The sequence below is a fragment of the Peromyscus californicus genome, unplaced genomic scaffold (genome assembly GCF_007827085.1).
Source record: "Peromyscus californicus insignis strain IS unplaced genomic scaffold, ASM782708v3 Scaffold_10__1_contigs__length_136768540, whole genome shotgun sequence".
Classification (NCBI taxonomy): domain Eukaryota; kingdom Metazoa; phylum Chordata; class Mammalia; order Rodentia; family Cricetidae; genus Peromyscus; species Peromyscus californicus.
Window position 1 is genome coordinate 103,248,691 of NW_026294391.1, and position 19,121 is coordinate 103,267,811.

A 19,121-nucleotide genomic window follows, 5' to 3' on the forward strand; every position below is an offset into this window, starting at 1 on the left:
TACAGGACTAGATGAAAGGAAACAAGATTGCCCTTCATCTGTCATAGCATAGGTTTATAATGACTGAACTAAATGATTTTAAAAGGGGGGAGAAAAGAGAACAGCTGGGGGCAAGGAAGATCAAGGGCTAGATTCAACCAAATCATACAGAACTGTAGAAAGAATCAAGGTAGAACTTGAGTCCTCAGGAGGAAAATGGGAATAAGGCTACAGCATTCATCGATGGGAAAAACCCAAGGCTTCTCTTCCAGGCCAAATGGAGGAGGGCAAGTGCAAACTTTCTTCCCTTTCAGAGATTTCAAAATGGTCTCTCTGAAAGCAAGGAGCAGCATGATAATAAACCTATAACCCCAGCCCAGACTACATTTCTTCTCATTCCTAGATGCCTTGTCCAACAAAAGCATAGAGTCCTAGGATTCAGTGCCTGCTCTGCAGACCCAAAAGAGAGAGTAGAAACAGCAGTACAGCCATATATAACATTGTTTTGGGGGAATGGGAAGAAGTTAAATTCCCCCAAAAGGATGCATTCCTTCGCCTGGCAAATAATTGGCCTGTTTCTAATAGCAGACACCATGATGGAGTAGTGCTTATAGAACAAATCCTCAGCTGGTATGGTACAGTCTTGAATGAGCTGTAGAGAGAGTTTGGGGCAGACAACTCCCAGAGATGATATTTCTGCCTAAGTTCCCAGTGGTTCTGCTGAGTCCAGATATTCCCCATGGCAGAGACTGGGGGGAAGAAAACATGTTGAGTTTCACATGATCAGACACTGTTTGCCATTGGCACCTGGTGGGCCCTATAGAGTGAAGGCATCTGGATCAAAGTTGAGGCCAAGACACATCTACCCAGCTAGCTCTTTTGGAGGATGGCCCAAATCCTGTATCTGCTGCATAATATCTAGCACCATCTTAACAGGAGCCCTGTGAGTAGCCTCACTCTCTGGGAGCATCGGTGCCTCAAACTGCTTACATATTTCATCATGACACTGTGCGAATGCTGCTAACTTTCAAACTGCTCTGTAGGAATACATTCCTGGTGACTCTGCAATGATTCTGAATATTTTTCTGTGATTTTCTTCAGGGATGGGTATAGCACTTTCTTTGAAAGTAGGTACTGCATGATACTCTGTATGCTGCGGAGAAGTTTCCATCATCATCCCTTTCATCCATATGCAGCCTTGGTCAGTTTGTATTTTGACATGACTGAATTCGGAAGGTCAGTGGCATTTTTGGCTTGCCCACTTAATGTCTCTTTTGCGAAAGAAGAATATCTGGTTGAGAATTTGCATCATTGCCCACTCTCCTGGCTGCCTCTCCGAGCTTTTGGTACTGTTCCAACAGGCGGGGCCCTTCTTCAGCCAGCTTGAGAAGTCAGCTAGCTGTCAGACAGTTGATCATGGAAATGTTTCTCTTGGAAGGTAAAGAGGGCATCTTGGCAGTGGCTCCTTGTGGTTTCTTCTGGGGCCCTGAATCATTGGGAGCTGGGATTGGCAGCCGGGAGCAGTGGAGGGGTTGAGTTTATCAAAATCACAAGGGCAACTGCCAGAAGCTCCTCCAACTCCTGGTCTGCTTTGATCCCAACCTTACACAGCAACCACCATCATGCTGCCTTTGACTTGCTGTCACACCTAAAATTCTTTAAAATCCACTAGTGAATCCCTGCTGATGATAATATAGAAAATGGTAAAGCAGATGCAGAATGGGTATAAAGTTAGACATTATTGTATCTAAATGGGGAATTAGTAGATTATCGATATGGAAGGATATGGGGAAGGGAAAATTGAGCAAGGTCAAATAAATGAAAAGAAGAAAGAATGGAAATAATTGTTATGGAATGAAAAAGAGTTGGAGATTAGAAAAAAATTCATAAACACTAAAAAAACAAAGAAGATTGCTCAATAATGAGAAAGTCTGAAAAAATATTAAATAAATGTAAGAAGGGGTTATAAAACTAAAACCATGAATAGTTTCCTTCACCTGTTGGCTATTTTCTTGGCTTTCTTTAAGACATTTGTTGATTTTCTCTAATTTTTTGGTCGTCCTTTCTTCCATTTCTTTAAGGAGTTTTTTCATTTCCTCTTTAAGGACCTCTATAATCTCCATAATGTTGGTTTTAAGGTCGTTTCCTTGTGCTTCAGCTGCCTTGGGATAGTCAGGACTTGCTGTCATAGGATAACTGGGCTCTGGTGGTGCCATATTGCCCTGGCTGTTGTTGATTTTGTCTGGGATCAAGGTTTGGGATGATTAGTTCTAGTCCCTGATTTCTGAGTTTGTCTTTGTTGGATGGATGTTTTGTTCCTTGGTTTCTGGGGGTAATTAATATCTCTCAATATCAATGGACTCAATTCATAAAAAGACACATGGTAACAGGAAACGATATAAAAACAGGATTCATCCTTCTGCTTCATTTAAAAATCACATCTCAATACCAATGATAGACACTACCTCAGAGTAAAGAGTTGGAAAAAGAATTTCTAATCAAATGGACATAATAAGTATGCTGGTGTAGCTATCCTAATATCTAAAAATAGATTTCAAACTAAAATTAACCAAAAGAGATGGAGAAGGAAACTGAGATTCCATCTTATACCTGTCAGAATAACTAAGATAAAAAGCACAAGTGACAGCTCATGCTGGAGAGGATGTGGAGCAAGGAGAACACTCCTCCACTGCCGGTAGGAGTGCAAACTTGTGCAACCACATTGGAAATCAATATGGTGAGTTCTTAGAAAATTGGGAATCAATCTACTGTTGTTTGTTTTTGCTCATTTTTGGGGGGAGCTGCTACCCAACTCCTAAATAAATCACACACACTAAGGCACTTATTCTTATTTATGAATACCTGGCCTTAGTTTGGCTTGTTTCTAGCCAGGTTTCCTTAAATGAACCCATCTGTCTTTTGCCTCTGGGCTTTTTCCATTTCCTTACTTCTGTAAATCTTACTCTTACTCCATGGTTTGCCATGTAACTGGGTGGCTAGTGGCTGGTTAGCTGGCTCTTGAAGTCCTCTTCCTTCTCTAACTACTTCTTCCTTTCTCCCAAATTTCTCCTTCTATATCTTCTCTCTGCCTGTCATCCCAGCCAATCCTTTCTCCTGCCTTGCCATTCAGTTCTTTATTAAACCATCAGGTATTTTAGACAGGCAAAGTAACATAGCTTCACAGTTAAATAAATGCAACATAAACAAAAGTAAAAAAAACCTAAAATAATACTCTACAACAATCTACCTCAGGACCCTGCTATACCACTCCTGGGCATATACTCAAAAGACACTCCACCATACCACAAGGACACTTGCTCAACTATGTTTATAGCAGCTTTATTTGTAATAGCCAGAACCTAGAAACAACCTACATATTCCTCAACTGAAGAATGGATAAAGAAAATGTGGTACATTTATGCAATGGAGTATTACTCAGCTGTTAAAAGCAATGACATCTGGTACTTTGCTCGCAAATAGATGGGAACTATAAAGAAAACCTTGAGTAAGGTAACCCAGACTCAGAAAGACAAATATCATATGTACTTACTTATAAATGGATAATATCCTTGAAGTAAAGAATAGCCATGCTATAATCCACAGACCCAGAGAAGCTAAGTAACAAGGAGGGCTCAAGGAGGGGATGCATGTATCTCACTGTGAAAGGGAAGTAGAATGGGCATTGCTGGTGGGGGGAGGGGCTGTAAAGAAAGGTAAGATCAGGTGGGAGGAGGAAGTATCAGGTGCAGGGAGGACAGAGGGAGAGGGTACTTTGAGAGACAACTGGAATCTGGGAGTATTTCTGGGATGAGCTAGAAACCTAGAGCAATGGAAACTCCCAGGAATCTATGAGGGTGACCCTACCTAAGACTCCTAGCAATAGGGATATGGATGGAGCCTGAATTGGCCATTTCCTGTAGCCAGCCAAGACTTCCGGTGGAGTGACTGGAACAGTAAACCAGCCACAAACTCTTCAACCTACAATTTGTCCTGCCTACAAGATGTACTGGGTTAAAGATGGCACAGGAATTGTGGGAGTGACCAACTAATGACTGGCCCACCTTGAGAATAATACGCTGAGAGGGAGATCACCCGTGAGAGCCAGGAATCAGAGGGTGGGTACCTAAGAGACCTAGGATAGAACCAAACAAAATGGGCAAAAAAGTCAATGAAGTGATTCCTATTGATATTGTGCCATACTCATAGACTGGTGCCTAGCCCAACTTTCGTCAGAGAGGCTTCACCCAACAACTGATGGAAACAGATGCAGAGACTCACAGTCAAACATTAGGTGGAGTGTAGCCAGAAGTTTTCTTGTGCTCTGCCTGGCCCGCAGCAGCTTATAAAATAATTACTCAGAGGCTTAATATTAATTGCAAACTGTTTGGCCTATGGCTCAGGCTTATCATTAACTAGCTCTTACAACTTAACGCAACTCATTTCTATTAATCTATGTTTTGCCATGAGTTCTATGGCTTTACCTGTGAACCATTATATCTTGCTTCTCGAATGGTGGCTCGAAGCATCTCCTCTGACTCTGCCTTCCTTCTCCCTGTTTCTTTGCTTGGGTTTCCCACCTGGCTCTATTCTGCCTTGCCACAGGCCATAGCAGCTCCTTTATTAAACAATGGTAGCAATTCAGTGTACAAAAAGATTATTCCACAATGGAGCTTGGTGAATCCTGCGAAAGAAGGGGAGGAAGGATTGTAGGAACCAGAGGAGTCAAGGATACCACAAGAAAACTCACAGAATCAACTAACCTGGGCTCACAGGGGCTCACAGAGACATAACTGACAATTGGGGAGTCTGCATGGGACTGACCTAGGCCCTCTGCATATGTTAGAGTTGTGTAACTTGTCTTCATGTGGGACTCCTAACAGTGGGAGCAGGGGATGTCTCTGACTGTGTTGTCTGCTTTTGGGACCCTTTCCTCTGTACAGATTGCCTAGTCCAGCCTTAATAGAAGGGGAGGTGCCTAGTCTCACTTCAACTTGATATACCATGGCTGGCTGATAACCATGGGAGACCCTCCTGTTTCTGAAGAGAAGCAGAGAAGTGGATGAGGGGGGATAGGGGAGGTTGGTGAAGGAACTAGGAGGAAAGGAGGGAGGGGAAACTTTGGTTGGGATGTAAAATAAAAAAAAAGAACAAAAAACTAAAAACATGAAAAATACAATATAAAATCAAAATGGTCTTTAAAGTATAGTAGAGAGTAAAAGGGACTCATAAGTCATTTAAACATAAGGGGAGTGGGGTGGGAAGGCAGCACAAAAGAAAGAAAATATGCCTAGGAGGTGGCCATAGGTTAATGAACACCTTAAAAGGCAACTTAAGATCACAAGACCTGTGACTAAACTCACTTGTCTGAGAAAATTTTCCCGAGGAGACAGAACACACATATCTATTCACCTCAGAAAGAGAACCCATAACAGACCAGTGTAATTACTGCAACGAATTCCAACTTGGTGAACAAATGAGCTTCTATTGGGTTTACTAATGGGAGTATGAGTGAGGGGAAACTTACAGGAGCAAGGAGGACACCACAGAGCAGCTAAAGCACCAAAAATTTCACCTACACTTGGAAGCTATAACCCTCAAGAACTCTATGCAAACTCTAAGCAGTTCAGGAGCAGTTTGACAGTCCAAGAATCTCTTCTCTGCAGTTGGACTATTCAGAGTCACCTCTTTTTGCAGTTGTTTACTCCTTCTATAAGGCTGGAGCAGACTTGGAGAATCTTGCAAGTTTCCACTTTCCTAGACACATGACATTTTGTTTGCCTCCAGAGTCGTATGTGCCTCTCCCTCCGAGGGAGGGAATGTTTCCATTTAGAAGAAACTGCTCTACAACATGCCCTTATTATTTTCTCTGGAAATCACTAAGTGCTGCCCCTATGCATATGGTTATAGGACCATTTACTGAAACGTGGGCAACCTATCAAGAATCTCAGTCAAATTGACTCTCATTCCCCTAGCAGCTGTTAATTATCAATAACTTCTCAGCTAGGGGTAAGATTAATGATTCCCCTATCCATGTATTAATTTTGGCTCAATTAATCTTTTCATTACCTGTGCATGCTGTTACAACACAGAGTCATATGCACAATGGCCCTGGTCAAAGTAAAGAGAATAAGAAATTGTAGAATGCTCAACCATAAACTGAGCATTAATGTCATATCTCCTGCCCTTAAGTCTCAGAGATCATCACAGAAAAAAGGGAAGAAAGATTCTAAGAGCTAAACATGGTGATGAACTGCTGTGTTTTCTTGCAGGACAGGAACACTGCCTAGGAATTCTTTTTCTGTAAGTGAATTGTCTTTCAGTTTTGCTTTATTGTGCTAATTCACACTGTGATAGAATGAAAGGAAGCCTAAATTTGAAGCCTAAATCTTTTATTTTTATTCTTAATGATTTCACAAAGAAAACCTCTACAAGTTTTTTTATCCAATTCTTTGATTCTCTTTTTCAGAAACATTTTTTTAATGATGACTCCTATCATGTCCTTCTCATTTCCATTGCATTTTCCTTATGCAACGTCCATTTTATGTTATTGCCTGTTTCTGTGAAGATGTCTTTCATTTTCATTTCTACTATAGTATGACATTTCTTTTATGATGGTTTCACATTCCCATGGGAAGAAAGGAGCTCCCTGGATTCCAAACTCCCTGTAGCCTTTCTGTGTCACAAAAATGGAAAACAAAGAGTAAAGAATGGTGAAGGATTTACAAAAGTACATTTAAATTTTGGTAGATGGACAATGTAGCTAGGGAAAAATCCTTACAAATTAGAAACACTTCAATGGTACAGGCCAAGTTACAGGCTCATGTAAATATGGAGATGGAATCATAAAATTGCAGAACTCTTTTCTAGCCCATACTTTACAGCCATATCAACAAAGCACTAAAGTAGTTAAAGTTGAAAAAGCTATAAAAAACAGACATTTCTGGTTACACTTCTAGGGAAGACAAAAGTTACAGGGAAAATATAAAATGATATTATACTAATTTGTGAGAACTACAAAATGCGTGAACATAAGACACAATACATTTCCTAAACAGCTAAAATTAAGCCCCATTTGCCACAATTATTTCTGCTAATATATTTCTAAATTTCAATAAAAGTTTATAAGGAATGTTAGCAACATGGAAAAACAGAGCAAAGTTAATAAAAAATGTCAGGTGATTCAAATCTGACACAAATTTTGCAGTTATCAGACATCAAATTTGAAATGAATATAAATACTTTCAGTTTTAAGATAAACATAAGCTATATGCATTTAAGGCAAAAAAGTAAAAGAGAGCTTTCCTTGATGAAGGGTAAAGTCTACACTTATCTGTGATTATAAGTACAAATTTGTAGCTGGCAATTTCTCCAGTCCCTCTGGGGCCAGCAGCCACTCAGACCCAAGTAAACACAGAGAGATTATATTACTTAAAAACTGTATGGCCATGCCAGGCTTCTTGCTACCTAGTTTTTATATCTTAAAATAACATATTTCTATTAATCTATAAGTTGCCACATGGCTTGTGGCTTACCGGTACTTTACATCTTACTTCTCATGGAGGCGGTGCCTGTCAGCATCTCCTGACTCAGCCTTCCACTTCCCAACATTCTCCTCTCTACTTATTCTGCCTATACTATACTTCCTGCCTGGCTACTGTCCAATCAGTGTTTTATTTATTTATCAATCAGAGCAGCACATTCACAGCATACAGAAAGACATCCCCAGCACTTCCCCTTTTCTTTTTTTCAAAAAGGAAGGTTTAACTTTAACATAGTAAAATTACATATAACAAAACAATTATCAAACAAGAATTACAGTTACAATATCTAGTCTATTTATAATATCTAGTCTCTTTGTATTTGGTACAATTAAAGAAGATATCCTATCTATCCTAAATTTGTGAGTCTAAGGTTTCATATCTAACTTATCTTTTATCATAACTAAGGAAATTCCCGGCTACTGGCCAATCAGCATTTTATTTATCAATCAATCACTCAGAGCAACACATTTACAGCATACAGAAAGACATCTCCAGCACAAATGTTTATAGATTGTTGTTTGGGATTATGCTATTTTAGTAAATTATAAATTGTAGATTCTTCTCCAATAGCCATGACTTCATTAGTATTGAGTACTTGGCTAGGTTTCCAGGACCAGGCATGGTTTTCCTTTTGTTGAGTTGATCTTAAGTCCAATTATAGAGCTATTGTTACTGCCATGGTATTTGTACAACTAGTATACCCTTAACATTATCATGGCATTTTGGTCTTTGTTGTGGCTCATGAGAGTCACAACTGGATAGGACTTTTGGTTGCTTCCCTCCTTAAAAGCTTGTATAACACCTTCTCGTGCCATGAAAGCTAGTCTTCAGAAAGGAGGCATTCAGGTTAGTTATAGATCAGGGGTCTCTGGTTAGATTCTATTCTTGAAGTTCATGATATCTTCAATAATAGGGACTTACCTTCCACCCCTTGTGGGTAACCAAGGGTAACAACAATAAACTATGTTTTGGGAGTTGGAGTCCCTTATCTAGAAATTTTCTGATATATTTAGAATGTAGTAACTATTTTACTAGGAAAGTAAAATGGGACTACTGGCAGGACAGGAGGATTGGGAGCAATAGAGGGGTAAATAGTGAAATAGATGTGACCTGATCATGGAAATGGGAAATCAGGGAAGGGATGTAAATACAGGAAAAGATGGGAGGAGAGTAAGGGAGAATATCAGGGTACAAGTGACCTGATAGGGGAAATGGAAAAGGGGAGCAGTCTTTAGGAAGGAGAGGGAGATAACTGCAGAAAAATGTGGGAGGAGAGTACAGGTCAATAGTAGGATACAAGTGGCCTGATAAAGGGAATGAAAAATGGGATTGTCCTTAGGGAAAGGGTATAAAATACAGAAGAAGGAGTGAGCTGGATAAAATAACAATAAGGATGTATTGTCCAAACATGAGCTGAACATCAAAGGACATGCCAAAATGGATGTGGACCCGGGCAGCCGTGGAGCACACCTTTAATCCCAGCACTCATGAGGCAGATGCAGGCAGATCTCTATGAGTTTGAGGAGAGCCTGGTCTACAGAGTGAGTTCCAGGAAAGGCGCAAAGATACACAGAGAAACTCTGTCTTGAAAAACCAAAAAAAAAAAAAAAAAAAATCCAAAATGGATGTGGAAAAGCCTACAAAGCCTCAACTCTACACAAAGAGCTATAGGCAACTGAGGAAAGCTTGGAGAGGCAGAAGTAGTCTTCCCTAAGGAAGAACATATGAACTGATTAACTGGCCAGAAGTGAACACTGACATACAAGTAACATTTTACGTACTGAGCAGGTTACATTTAGGAATATATATGTGTATATGCATTCAATAACAATTCATGAAAAAAGAGGCCAGGAATTGGAGGAGAGTGTAAAGGAATATATGGGAAGGTTTTGGAGGAGGAAAGGGAAAAGAGGAAGATTGGAATTATACTATAATCCACCTAATAGACTAGATAGGGGACGAAAGCTGAGAGATGGAAACTTAAGGAGAGAATCAGCATGGAAATACATTATATCACTGATAGGTTCATCAGTAGCTTACTCACAGCCAAGAAAAAAAATCGATGACTGTAAAGAAAGATTAATATAAGCTTACCAAAAATGCAGAGACCAAAAATAAAAAAATAGAAAACTGAATGAATATGAGAAATTATAAAATAATATAACGTACATGATTAGAATACTGTAAGATGAAAAAATAAAACAGAGGAAATATTTGAATTAATTATCCCTAAGGATAGAACCAAAAGTACAGAATGAAAGAAACTCAAAAAAAAGCAAGATTTGAGACTCAGGCACACACACACACACAAACACACACACACAAGGTCTACCTACATCTAGTCATGTACTCAAACTACAAAATAACCTGAATACAAAGATTATACCTTTAAAGAAGACACACAGTGACACCTTACCTTTAGAAGAATGAACATTTTTAAAGGAACATTCTTTTTGATTAGATATGAGACCTGTTCCACAATAGAGATTTAATGTCCTATACTATAAACATGGCCAAGAGCTCATGACTGGGGAGATAATAGGTCCTAGAAGGAACCTCTTGTTTTTTTACTAAGTGGCCATGCTGTCAATCTGTTTTGTAAATGTTTATACTTATGCTCATATATTTGTGTGCCCTCAACATTGGCCAGAGATGTTTCACTTAGGAATGGGTAGTGGTTAGCATAGAAACTAATAAATTGTCAGAATGGTAAGTGTAAATAACACTAAGTGTTCATTTGTGGATATGTTAACTTTCCCAACATTCCATGATTCAAGGCTCAGGTAGCTTCAATGAAGAGAAGCAAATAACATAAGGGCCAGAGGGAAGGAAGGAGACTTCCTGACCTGACATGATTGTTCCACACATCAACTCATAACATCTGTACCTACCTGCACAACATCAAGCCAGTGAAAATTCCAGCATGATCAGAGGAGGGTCCCCTCAGGCATGACTCTATCAGAGGAGCTATTAGCAGGTGATGGCTGCTGAGTGAGAGAAAAATTTAGTCGCCTCTGGGGATGTGGCAACTGGGATGTTGCTCATGCCTAGTGGATGGCTACACACCAATGCAGATATGAACAACCCAAATTCAGTTCCAGGAATTATTAATAATAATAAAAAGAAGACATGAAATTGAGGGAGATATAGGGAAGGGAGCACTAGGGGGAGTTGGAAAGAGGTGGTAATGGACTGATATGACCAATATACATTGTATGAAGTTTCCAAAGAATAAAATTTTATTTAAAAATACAGTATTTGTCTGAGACATAATCTCAAGCCATTGTTCAGGCTGTCTCATAGGACTTATTACATAGCCTCAGTTGTCACTGAGTTTACCATAGTCCACCTGAGTGGTGGGATTACTGGAGTAAGATACCATAACTGGATCACAGTCTTCTCATCATAAACTGTATGCAAGAAGACATATTAAATGTTCTGAAATAAAATATGTAGAAAATATATTCAGTGAATTTACTATTCAAAAGTAGGTATCAGGCTATACAATGAGACAGTCTCAAAAAAATGAAGCAGTACTTGGTTGTGGATCTCTGCATCTGCTTCCATCAGTTACTGGATGAAGGTTCTATGATGACAGTTAGGGTATTCACTGATCTGATTACTGGGGTAGGCCAGTTCAGGCACCTTCTCCATTATTGCTAGTAGTCTAATCTGGAGTCATCCTTGTGGATTCCTGGGAATTTCCCTAGCACCCCTTACCCCATAATGTCTCCCTTTATCAAGATATCTCTTTCATTGCTCTCCCACTCCTTCCCTCCCCCAACTCAACCATCTCCTTCCCTCCTTTTCTCATTCCCCATCCCCTTCCTTATGTTGCCTCCCCACCCCCCATTTACTCATGGAGATTTCATCTGTTTCCCCTTCCCCAGGCTATCCATGAGTCCCTCTTAGGGTCATCCTTGTTTCCTAGCTTCTCTGAAGCTGTGGGTTGTAGTCTGATTATCCTTTGCTTTATATCTAGTATCCACTTATGAGTTTGTCTTTCTGAGTCTGGGTTACCTCACTCAGGATGATATTTTCTAGTTCCATCCATTTGCCTGCAAATTTCATGATGTTATTGTTTTTTACAGCTGAGTATATGTACCATGTTTTATTTATCCATTCTTCCATTGAGGGACATCTGGGTTGTTTCCAGGCTCTGGCTATTACGAATAATGCTGTTGTGAACATAGTTGAGCAAGTGTCCCTGTGGTATGACTGAGCATTCCTTTGATATATGCCCAAGAGTGGTATCACTGGGTCTTGAGGTAGATTGGCTTCCAATGTTCTAAGAAACTGCCACACTGATTTCCAAAGTGGCTGTACAAGTTTGCACTCCCACCAACAGTGGAGGAGTGTTCCCCTTGATCCACATCCTCTCCAACATAAGCTCATCAGTGTTTTTGATCTTAGCCATTCTGACAGGTGTAAGATGGTATCTCAGAGTCCTTTTGATTTGCATTTCTCTGATGACTAAGGATGTTGAGCAATTCCTTAAATGTCTTTTGGCCATTTGAGATTCTTCTTTTGAGAATTCTCTGTTTAGATCTGTAGCCCATTTTTTAACTGGATTGTTTGGCATTTTGATGTCTAGTTTCTTGAATTCTTTATATATTTTGGAGATCAGCCCTCTGGCAGATGTACACTGACAACTGTGGAACCTGCATGGGACCAGACTAGGCCTTCTGCATATGGGAGATAGTTGTGTAGCTTGGTCTGTTGAGGGACTCCTGGCAGTGGGATCAGGATCTATCCCTGGTGCATGAGCTGACTTTTTGGAGCCCATTACCTATGGTGGGATGCCTTTCTCAGCCTTGATGCAGTGGGGAGGGGCTTGGTCCTTCCTCAACTGAATGTACCAGGTTCTGCTGACTCCCCATGGGAAGCCTTACCATTTTGGAGGAGGGGATTGGGGATGGGTGGGTGGGAGCTTGGTGGGGAATGGAAGGAGGAATGAGAGGGAGATCTGTGGTTGGTATGTAAAATGAATAAAAAATTTTAAGGAAAAAAATAAAAAATAAAATTATTTGTAGAAAATATGAATATATTGGAACAAGTAGAATGAACTTTATTTGCATATGTCATTATTGTCTAATGTAGAATGCCACAACATTTAAAATTTTTAGTTAAAAAAACCTCTTCTGGAAGTCATAGCAAATATAGAAAAGTTTACAGGATAACAAATAAATATAAATTCTCATGTGTTTCTATATATCTGAGTGATGAATTTATGGATTGCACAATGAGTAACATTCTCAATGGCAGATAAACAAAGTTTAGAGTATAAATTTCACAAAAATTATAGGATCAATATGCAGAAAACCATTAAATGCAGATGAAAAGAATAAAAACCCTAAGTAAATCAGTGTGCACAAATTGGAAAAATCAGTATTATGATGTCGGTTCTCCCCAACTTCATACATTCAGTGCAGTCTTAAAGAAATTCCCTGCAAGCAACTTCACATATATTGAACACTGATATTACAATTTATAAAGAAAGACTAAAGACTTGCACCTTCGAAGTACAAAGGTAAATAAAGTTTAAATGAATAAAAGTACTTGATTTTATATAACATTTATTGAGTAATTTTGGTAATTGACAATTTCATACATGTATATGATGTATTCTGATTCCACTTACACCCACAAAATCTCTCTTATCTATATTCCATCCTTCTTGTCAGTCCCTTTTCTCAGGTTCATGAATTTTGACTTTGTTTTTGACACATCAGTTTAACTAAGGTCATCTGTGTGGCCACTGGATTGGAGCTATACATTGGAGTATCTGGGAGGTTACTGGTGGGTGCAAAACTGAAGTCAATGCTCCCCATTTTCCCTAAATGTATTATTAGAAAATAGTTAAGCAGTGAATGGCTGGGCCTCCTGAGTTCCTCTTCCACCTATGTCTGACTGTTGACGGCCCATTCTTGCTTTGAAGAAAATTTTCTTACAACATACTTTGGTTGCATTCATTCCCTTAACCCAACCTCTTCCACAGATCCTCCACCCACTTATCAAATTTAATATTCTTTCCCTCTCTTAAAAATATGAAAATAAAGACCAAATCTATACATATAAAAACAAACAAATCAAAACACTGGAGGCCATTTTGTCTTGACTAAATATTCCTAAGTGTGCAGCCTGTCTTAGAGTGTAGTTAATATACCCAGTGGTCACTCCATTGAATAAGAGTGACTTCTCTCCCAGCAGTTATCAATACAAATAGCTTATTGGTTAGGGGCGAGACTTTGTACCCACTTACCTTTTTCCATGCTAGGATTTTCTGTGGTTTGAATTTATACAGATCTTGTTTATGCTGTCATAGTCTATGTAAGTTCTCAAGCACTCAATTGTTTCTTGCAAACATTGTTTCCTTTGAATTGTCCACTGTCGCTGGGTCTTATAATCTTCCTGCCTCCTACAGAGATCTTTTCTTCCTTCCTAAGCCTTGAGGAGAGGAATATGATACAGACATCCCATTTAAGGTTAAATATTCCAAAGTTTCTCACTTTCTGCATATTGTCCAGTTGTGGGTTTCTGCTAATAAATACCTGCTGCAAAAAGAAGCTTCTATAAAAGGTTGGGTGATGCTCTGAGTTGATTCATTGTTGTGTTCATTTAACAAAATATAGTAGGCTTCCCCCTAAGACTCATGGTCTATGTTGTTTCAGGTTCTTGACCTCAATAACAGTGCCAAGTGTGAGTTCCATTTCTTGGAGCAGGCCTTAAGTCAAATCACAATGTGATTAGTTACTTCCATAACATTTGTGCCACTATTGCCTCAGTTGATATATCTTTTAGGCAGTTATAGCTGTTATAGCTCACAGGGCTTGTACTTAGGTAAGATGGATGGTTCATTTCTCCTCCTATAGTGTGTACAGTACCTTCCAGAACTATGAATCCTAGTTCATAAGAGTGAAGTTTCTGGATATTAGTTACACCAGCTCAACTTTTCCATATTTGATGATGGAAGTATGTGGTGTCTTCAGGCATAGAGTCCATCAGGTTGTTAGAGGGTAACTAATAGCATTGAAAATAGGCTTCAGTGTTTTGGAGTATGTTTATGGAAACCCTTGGGCCAATGACTCAAGAAGAGGCAAACCATTTCTAGTACTGGAGATTATATTTGGTAGTGTATCATGTCTAGTTATGGCATCTTCCATTAAGTGCTTATGCCATTTAATTCCTTTTATGTATGTATATATTTTAGGACACTTCTACAGTAGTGGATTTCCATATGGCTTTTCAAAAAAAGGTGTTTTAGTGTTAGTTATTCCTCCAAATAGGTCTATTCTTGTGCAGTCTCAAGGCAGGCCTCTGAAGCTGCTGTGAGTTTATGGATGGAATGACTGCACTTTACCCAGAAGATGACATTTCACAGTCTTTTTTCTGTTTTCTGGCATTCTTTCTAACCCCCTCTTGTCCAATGTTCTCCAAGTCTTACAGGGGATGGTATAAATGACATATTTAGGGCTGAGCATTCATCAATCATTCTCTGGACCTTGATCAACCTCAAGCATCTGAATTCTCTACTGGTGACTGGAAAGCGAAGATTCTCTGATTAAGACTGAGGATACCATACATCTATTGACATAAACATAAATATTTAGATGTCAGTTTAGTCCTGTGTCAATTTATCTGAAAAATAGTTTCAGTTACCTACCATGTGGTTTTTGACAATGTGTGCAATATTAGGCATGAATTCCCTTTTGTAAATTGGCTCTCAAATCCAATAAGATTACAGTTGGTTAGCCCTATAACAGTTGTGACATTATTTCACAAATGAGCACAAAGCCTAGCAGGTTAAGTTTAGAAAGTATTTTAAAGTAATGAACAAGGTGTGACATGATGCAAGAATAGGCACATGTGAATTGACAGAAAGAGAAAGTCATGGAATAGACTCAAACAAATGCAATCAACATAAACACAAAGATAACATAATGAAGAAAGAGAAAACTTTGAAAAATTGCACTAGAGCAGTTGTTCATTAATATAAAAAATAAAATGAAACACAAAATTCATATGTCCCATAATATCTCAAACTATAAACTTCCTAGAAGATAAGAAATGATAAAATTGCATGACTCAGATAATGGGATTTTAATTAGTACATCTATGAAGGGAAAATTTTGGCTTCAACATTAATAAAATTAGAAGTATCTGGTCTGCAAAGATGCTATTAAAAAGATGAAAAGACAAGACACAGACTGGGAGAAGATATTTGTGGAACTCATAACTATTAAAAGACTTGGATCCTACCTCTATGAAAAAATTTGAAGTTCATAAGAGAAAAACAGTTTAAATTATAAATGACCTGAGCAGAGAACTTTTCAAAGAATATCTACTGACAGCAAATGAGCATATGGAAAGAAAGCCAACATAATATATCACTAAAAAATAAATGTAAATAACACAATCCTAGTACACACCTAATAGTATACTTAAATTCTTAGTAACTTAGTTGAGCACATCTTGACAAAGATTATTTAACAACAGAAAATCTCATTCATTGCTGATGAGGTTGAAAAATTCTACAGAGAGTTGGAAAAACAGTTTGTAAATTTTTTGTTATCCTAAACATAGTCTTCCCATATGATCTGGCAGTCACACTCCTAGGTATTTACACAATCATTTTGATACCTTAGGGCTATGCAAAACTTGCACATGAACTTGTGTAGCAATTTCATTAATAAATGTGAAATGCTGAAAACAACTAAGATGTTCTCCAATTAGCCAGCTGGATAAATGAATGGTGTTATAGCTAAGTGATGGGATATTACACAGTAGTCCATAGGAATCAGCTGTCAAGTGATGAGGAGACATAGATATATTTAAAATGAATATTGCTAGGTGAAAGAAGCCAACTGAAAAATGATACATACTTTATGACTCTATTTTTGTAGTATTGTAAAATAAACAAAAACTGAGAGATGGTAAACAGATTAATGGTTGTCATTGGTTCAAAATGGGCTTTGAATGGGGGAAGCATGGGAAAAATTTCAGGGCATTAGAATTATTATTTCTATTTATCAGTGACTATATGGCAGTGTGCGTTAATTAAATTCCATAAAATTTCAACAGAATCAGCTTTAATGTACACAAATTTTAAAAATTATTTAGAGTCAGAGAAACTAAAGATAGTATGAAGAGTACAACAAAATTACATAAATATATAAAACTACATTATACTACTTCTTGAAGAGATATATGTATACATATACATATTCTATGAGATATTCACCAGAGAAGACTGCTCACACATGGGTTTAAGCCAATAGAAAGTTTTTACTAGCCAGCCAGTGACTACACTGGGTGCAAGGTTTGTTTGTTTGGAGGCTTTCCCAGAACTATATGGACTTTCCTGACTTTAGTTTTTGGCAGGTGATGCTATCTATGTGCTGAGTTTTAAGTCTCAATGGCATTTCCTTAATGGAGTCAGTTGTACTGAGGTCTCAGGGCCTACTAAGATCTGGGATCCTGTTACATACACACACACACACACACACACACACACACACACACACACACACACACATGTATATATGATATATGGAATAGATCATGACTTTAGAAAGGGGACATTAAGAGAAACAATTATAACACCATGGTATGATGGTTAATCTTTATTGTCAACTTGAAGGGATTTAGAATCAACATGGAAACAGATCCCTAGGCAAGTCTGTGTTACATTAGTTGAGGTGGGATGACCCACCCTAAACATGGGCAGCACCACTCTATTATCTGTGGTTCTAGAATGGATAGCAAGGAGAGAGTAAGTGTTGTAGGCAGGGTTCCCTAGAGAAAAATATCTGATAGAATGAATCTCTCTCTCTCTCTCTCTCTCTCTCTCTCTCTCTCTCTCTCTCTCTCTCTCTCTCTCTCTCTCACACACACACACACACACACACACACACACACACACACACACACACACACACACATACCCACATACACACGCACACAGTATTTATTAGAATTTGTTATGTTCTGACTATTCCAGCAATGGCTGCCTGTGAATGGAAGGTAGTTGTTCAGTCTATGAGTCTGGATGTCTCAGCTAGTCTTCTGTATATGCCAGAATCCCAAAGACATAGGCTCTAATATGGTGAAGGAATGGACTTACCAGTCAGAGTGAGGGAAAGCTGGTAAAGAGCATGTTCTTTATTTAGTTTATTTAGGCTGCCACCAGAAGGTATGGCCCAGATTTCAGGTGGATCTTTCCACCTCAAAAAATTGAGGATTTAGGTTATATCTTCAAACTTAAAATGATTCAATCAAGAGAAACCCTCAGAGGTGTATTCAGCCGCTTGGGGTTTAGTTAATTCCAGATGTAGTCAAGTTGACAACCAAGAAAAACCATCCCAAGTCCACCCTTTATCAACTTGACACATGGTTATATCCCCTTATATCATGCTTAATTTCTACATGAAAACAATCATGTCCCAATTACACCTATTATGACATATCTATTTTGAAATTGAACAATTAAGGAATGTGTGGACAGATGATAGGGTGTCATCTATATGATCATAATGGTGAGACAGACAAATTGTTGATTTTTGCTTCCACTGTGATTAATTCTAGATATTGCTCCCAAATTTCTTTTTAGGCTTCCTTTCCTGTAGATAATTGTGTTGTAGCCACTGTCATAACCCTAATACCTAACCTTAATAGTTCTGCACTCAAAAATTGATTGTGAAATATTTTAGTTTATGTAATGGAAACTGAATTCTCATCTCTTAGGAAGTACTTAGAAAACAGAAACAGGACAATTATACAACTACAGTTGAAGTTATTTACTCAGTATTCTGTGGTAGAATGGCTATACCAAATGAAATAGTTTACATTACAACTTTAATGGAAACCCAACTAATTAGGATACTGAATTCTTTTTTTAATAAAAGAGGATTAAAAGGTGAAGCACTCAAGGAAATTTTTAGGGAGGTGGAACTACCCAGTACTGTAGTGTTATGGCAGACAGATGCAGTTGTCAAAACTCATGAAGTTATATACTGCAAAGGTGAACTGTAATGAAAATGTAACCTGCATGCCTAGTTAAAGACCCAAAATGTAATACCAGTTTACTAAGTATAGCAAGTATATAAAATAATACAATATAGAAAAAAGTGTGTCTAGTAGGATATATAGTCTTCATTATCTACAGGTTTATCTTGTATAAAAAACTTTTTTAATTTAACAAGCATTTGTGAAAAAAGAAGATAATGTCTCCTATTGAGAAAAAAATAGAACCCTGAAATATGCAAAAGTATGGTAGCCAAGCTATCTATTTTTAGGCTTCAAAATATATGGTATCTTGGTCATGTGCTTTGGAATAAAAGTACCTTGCCAAAACATTTGTTCCTATCTACATTGATATATGAAATTATATCACAATATTCTTGTCATAAAAATCATATGAAAAAGCAACTATTTTTTCCATGATGTAAGGAATAATTACATATATGTAAATAAGTCTGCTGAGTTTAAATAATATTACTTTTATGTATATGAACTCAGGGATGACTATTTGATATTGGGTAACCAATTGGTGTCCTCTTCCCTGGAGAAGACTATTTTCCTGCTCTCAGCATTCCTTATTTC

At 38.2% G+C, this 19,121-nt stretch overlaps 1 pseudogene; it reads right to left on the reverse strand.

The window, feature by feature from the left end:
• Window positions 1-841: 841 nt before the first annotated feature.
• On the reverse strand, window positions 842-4,505 carry LOC128117594 (peroxisomal biogenesis factor 19-like; annotated as a pseudogene).
• Window positions 4,506-19,121: the final 14,616 nt, after the last annotated feature.